Here is a 5,850-nt window from a genome sequence, read left to right as displayed (position 1 = left end):
GGGAAGTTGAGACAATGAAGTCGAGAAGGGTGGAATGAGGGAGTCAGAGGGACGGACAGACAGAGACAGGGGAAAGTTGTTTAGAGGGACAGAGGAAGAGAGAGAGAAACAGGCATTACGTTTTGACATTTGTTATCAGTCATAATTTAAAAATCATTGCGGTATGACCACTTCCTTAATCCCGCACAACAGCAGTAACAAAAATGTGGGCCTGTGGCGCAACGGTAGCGCGTCTGACTCCAGATCAGAAGGTTGCGTGTTCAAATCACGTCAGGCTCATGGTGTTTGTTCCAAGGCTCAATTCCCCATGTTTCAAAATCGCAGCAGAGTTTGTTCTCTGCGGATGTATGTTGTGTAATTTCTTTTTTCGATTGCATGTAAAATTTTGCTGCCAGATTCAGTTGTGTTTCATGTTTCAGGCTTGTGGTGTATCCATTGGTTGGGCAAGCATTGTGAGGGCTGCACGGTGGCTCAGTGATGGGTACCGCTGGCTTATAGCCCCAGTTACGTGGGTTCGATTTTACCGCTGGGCATTTGTCTGTGTGGGTTTCCTCCTACAGTGCAAAGATGTGTAGACTGGATGGATAAGCCATGCTAAAGTACCCGTAGTGTTCAGGCACGTGGAGATTTGCTGGGTTATGGGGGTTTGGGTCGAATGGCCTGTTTTCAAACTATGCGGCTTCTATGATGATTGTATGAAATGCCCATTTCCCTCAGTTTGAGAAGTAAACCGTGAACTGTTTACCGTGGGGTTCAAATATACAGCCGTCTTCCTCTGAGCAGCTGTTTCGTTCAATTGGTGATAGCGCGGTGTGAATAAACATTCCACTGATATTTTAGGACTTAATGTACAGACACCCAATTTTATGTTTCAGTCGATCAGGAGATTCCAGCTCCTTTTCTAATCGCAAAGTGACAGTGAGTTCAGAAAGAAATGTTTCCAAACAACAACCTGTCACTGAACACAGTTAAAGCAATCATTATTCAACAGCAGGAACGGAAACCACAGTCTGACGGCCCCTGTCCCCATTAAGGGTGAGCCTGAAGTTTATAAACTGTGTCAGTAAATCCAATGACGGATACTTATTTGTTTCAATTCTTCATTTGACAAAATTATTTGACCTGTTGGACACTGCTGTCTGAAACAGCGTGGGGAATAACTGAAGTGTCCAGACTTCACCTGACGAAGGATCAGCTCTCCGAAATCTTATGATTTCAAATAAATGTGTTGGACTATAACCTGGTGTCGTGCGGCTTCTGACTTTGTCCACCCCAGCCCATCACGGCACCTCCACATCATGATAAAGAAATTACGCAGTGATTCCGAGGACTGTTCAGTTTTCCATCTGGCGTGCAACATGCACTTTCGAGATGATTTCAAAATATCTTTAGTATTATTGTGTGATATTCTGTTCTGCAATGTGTCCCAGCTGAGTCAATATAACCTTTGTCTAACTTCCCACATTCTGTTGTTCATACACGAGAAAGTGTTCTGATTCAGTACGTGGATGTTCTTGCGAGAGAAGGTGTAACTTTTGACCTACTCTTGGGAAATAAGGCAAGGGAGGTGACTGAGGGGTCGGTGGGGGAGCACTTTGGGGCTAGCGACCCTAATTCTATTAGTTTTAAAACAGTTGTGGAAAAGGATAGACTGGATCTAAAAGTTAACGTTTTAATTGGAGGAAGACCAATTTTGAGAGTATTAGGCAAGAAGCTTCAAAGGTTGATTGGCGGTGGGTATTTGCAGGTAAAGGGATGGTAGAAAATGGAAAGCCTTCAAAAATGAGACAACGGGAATCCAGAGACAGTATGTTCCTGTTAAGGTGAAGGGCAAGGCTGGGAGGTGTAAGGAATGCTGGATGACTGCAGGAATTGTGGTTTTGATAAAGAGGAAGGGGGAAGCATATGTTTGGTATAGACAACAGAGATCGAAAGAATGTCTGAAAACTGTAAAGGCAGTAGGAGTATACTTACGAGGGAGATCAGGAGGGCAAAAAGGGTCATGAGATAGCTTTGGCAAATAGGGTTAAGGAGAATCCGAAGGAATTCGACAAATACATTATGGACGAAAAGATAACTCGGGACAGAGTATGGCCCCTTAAAGGTCAGCAAGGCCGCCTATGTGTGGAACCGCCGGAGATGGGGGAGATAGTAAACCATTACTATACAACAGTTTTACTGTGTAGAAGGGTTTCGAAGATAGACGTGATGTGGTGGTGCCGGTATTGGATTGGGGTGGACAAGGTCAGAAATCGCAAGACACCAGGTTATAGTCCAACAGGTTTATTTGAAAACACAAGCTTTTCAGAGTTTTTTTTTCCCTTCTTCAGGTGTTGGTGAGAGAGGTAGTATCAGACACAAAAATTATAAGTAAAAGATCAAAGGTTCACGCCACTGATGAGGATGTACTACACAACACTAAGGTACTGTTAAATCTTTAATCAGTTAGAAGGAGGACACTGATAAAACCTTCAGATCTCGCATGCCAGTGTCTTCAAAGTAATTCGGAGATTTACATAGACATATTAATTAATTAAAACCTTCTGACTGATTAAAGCTTTAACAGGTTTGTTCAGTGCATCCTCATTAGTGGTGTGACCCTTTGATCTTTTACTTATAAATTTGTGTCTGATACTTGTGTTTTGAAATAAACCTGTTGGACTATAACCTGGTGTCGTGTGATTTCTGACTTGGAAGATAGAGAACGTGGAGAAATAGATAGCGACAACTTGAAAAAAATGTCCAAATTGCAGAGGAGGATGTGCTGGACATCTTACGAAGGCATAAAGCTGGATAAACCGCTGGGACCTGATCACGTGCACCCTAGAACTCTGTGAGAAGCCAGGGAAATAGTTGCTAGGTCACTTGCTGAGATATTTATATCGTCGACAGCTAAAGAATAGGTGCCAGAAGACTGGACATTGGCTATAGTGCAGCCACTATTTAAGGAAGGTCGTAAGGAGAAGCTCAGGAATTATAGATTGGTGAGCCTGACATTGGTGATGGGCAAGTTGTTGCAGGGAATCCTGAGGGACAGGATTTACATGTGGAAATGCAAGGACTGTTTAGGGATAATCGATATGGATTTGTGCGTTGGAAATCGTGTCTCACGAACTTGTTTGAGTCTTTTGAAGAAGTAACAAAGAGGACTGATGATGGAGTAGAGTGGTGGACGTGATTTATATGGACACAATAAAGCGTTCGACAAGGTTCCTCACAGTAGATGAGTTAGCAAGGTTGGATCACATGGAATACAGGGAAATGTAGCCATTTAGATACAGAACTGGCTCGAAAGTAGAAGGCAAAATGATGGTGACAGAAGGTTACATTTCAGACTGGGGGTCTGTGACAAGCGGTGTGCTGCAAGGATTGGCGCTGGATCCACTGCTTTTTGTCCTTTTATGAACATGATTTGGATATGAAGATAGGAGTTATGGTTAGTGAATTTGCAGATGACACCAAAATTGGAGGTGTAGTGGACAGTGAAGGTTACCTCGGAGTGCAACTTGATCTTGATCAGATGGGGCAATGTGCCGAGGATTGACAGATGGAGTTTAATTTAAGTAAATATGACGTGCCGCATTTTGGAAAGGCAAATCAGGGCAGTACTTAGACACTTAATGGTGGGGTCCTGGGGAGTGTTGCTGAACAAAGAGACCTTGGAGTGCAGGTTCATAGTTCCTTGGAAGTTGCGGCTGTATAGGACATTGGTTAGGCCACTCTTGTAATACTGTGTTCAATTCTGGTCTCCCCGCTACAGGAAGGATGTTATGAAATTTAAAAGAGTTCAGAAAATATTTACAGGGATGTTGCCAGGGTTGGCGGGTTTTGGGCTATCGAGAGACGTTGAATAGACTGGGGCTATTTTCACTGGAATGTCGGAGGCTGAGGGGTGACTTTATAGAGGTTTTATCAAATGATGGGGGACATTGATAGGGTAAGTAGACAAGGTCTTGCCCTCGGGGTCGGGAAGTCCAAAACTAAAGGGCATAGGTTTAACGTGAGAGGGGAAATATTTAAAAGGCACCTAAGAGGCAATTGTTTCATGCAGAGGGTGGTGCGTGTCTGGAACGAGCTGCCAGAGGGAGTGGTGGATGCTGGTAGAATTACAACATTTAAAAGGCATCTAGGTGGGTATATTAGTGGAAGGAATTAGAGGGATCTGGCCATAATGCTGGCAAATGGGATTACATTACTTTAGGTTATCTGGGAGGCATGGGCGAGTTGGACCGAAGGGTCTGTGTTCGTACTGTATATCTCTACCACTCTATGACTCTACCAACTCTAATTTCACTCAGAAACAAAAAAATGTCACAGCTCAGGTGGAGCCATGCAGCTCACCTTAGCGATGCCGGCTCTCCACAATGAAGAAATGCGTGTCTCTTTTGGTTTCATTCACTTGCCTTCTTCCTGTAACTGTAAGCGGGACACTCTCGGCGGCATGGCGTGGGCTGGGAAGCCCAGTGAGGGACACTCTCGGCGGCGGTATGCCGTAATACTGGAGAATGAAAAGTTGGATTCTCTTTATTTATTTTTTTCAAATTTTATTCTAAGTCAGTGTAAATGACGCCTATGTACAAGTGACGTTACACACTTTCCACAGTATTTTTATATTGAATGCTCGTGACAACAAAGGATATTTTGTTCCAACTCTGCACATTGTTATTTTTAACATAACCATTTAATTCCCTTTTATATCGATTGAGTCTGACTCTGTAACTCTCAGGCAGTGTTTTCCAGGACGTTACCACTCCCTGTGTGTAAACGTTCTTCCCCATAGCACTTTTATTTCTTTTCCTAATGGCTTTAAATCTGTGCCTAACCATTCTCGATCCTTTCAGACATGGGAGCATTCTCACCCTCTTATTTCCTCTGTCCATAGCCCTCATGTCTTGGAAAGTTTCAATCAGACCAGCTTTCAGTCTCCAAGGAGAACTGTCTCAACTTTCCAATCTGTCTTCATTGCTGACATTTCTCATACACGGCACTATTCACGGGAACCTATTCAGCGTTGTCTCCGATCACTCCACCTCCACGCTTCCGGATGTTTCACGTCCAGAACTGAGCAACAATGCAGCTGGAGGATTCATTCGGAGTAGAATTGTGCGTGCGCACTTTATGAAACACTTGTTTTTGCTTTTAATACGTGTTTTCCTTTGCCGTGTTCGATACTATGATAGCTCTGCCCCATCCCCACGTCAACCAGTCCGACCTCATTTAATGAGGCTGCTTTCTCGAAAACTGATTGCAAGTCTTGGCAAAAGTGATTAATTTAGACTTTATTATAACGCCGACTGTTCAAGATTCTTTCGTCAGACAGACTGACAAGAAGTGGATTTCAGCGACGTTCGATAGAAACGCATAAAATGCAACAGAAGGAAAGGTTGATAAACAGCGACGTAGGTGGGATTTGAACCCACGCGTGCAAAGCACAATGGATTAGTAATCCATCGCCTTAACCTCTCGGCCATCTCGTCACTGACGCTACTGCATCATGTTTATCTCATATCTTCAAACAGCTGAGTAAATTGCGCAGAGCAGCAGATACTTCTCCTGGTATCAGGAAAATGATAAACAGCAGAGTACGACTCTTCGTGTATGGTATGACGTCCTCACGTAAGTGAAGCACAAATTTAAAAAGAAATGCTCAGGGTCATGATCTGTAGGATCGAATTCTGTGAAGAATTGAAGCCGATGGAATGAAAAGCCCCGTGACAGCGGGTACGTAACGTTGTCTGTGAGGAAACAAGGTGTGGAGCTGGATGAACACAGCAGGCCGAGCAGAAACGGCTGACGTTTCGGGCCTGGACCCTTCATCAGAAATGATGAAGGGTCAAGGAAACGTCGGCT

General features: G+C 43.8%; 2 non-coding genes across 2 annotated transcripts; one reads left to right on the top strand and one right to left on the bottom strand.

Annotated features, from left to right (window-relative positions):
- The first annotated feature begins 207 nt into the window (after nt 1-207).
- On the top strand, nt 208-279 carry trnaw-cca. Its single transcript has one exon. It is a non-coding gene; the product is annotated as a tRNA-Trp (tRNA).
- Nucleotides 280-5,395: 5,116 nt separating this feature from the next.
- trnas-acu lies at nt 5,396-5,477 on the bottom strand. The gene has a single exon. It is a non-coding gene; the product is annotated as a tRNA-Ser (tRNA).
- Nucleotides 5,478-5,850: the final 373 nt, after the last annotated feature.

This window comes from Rhincodon typus, chromosome 8 (genome assembly GCF_021869965.1).
Source record: "Rhincodon typus isolate 14 chromosome 8, sRhiTyp1.1, whole genome shotgun sequence".
NCBI lineage: Eukaryota > Metazoa > Chordata > Chondrichthyes > Orectolobiformes > Rhincodontidae > Rhincodon > Rhincodon typus.
Note: the sequence above shows the minus strand (reverse complement) of the source record. Positions and strands in the feature narration are given on the sequence as shown.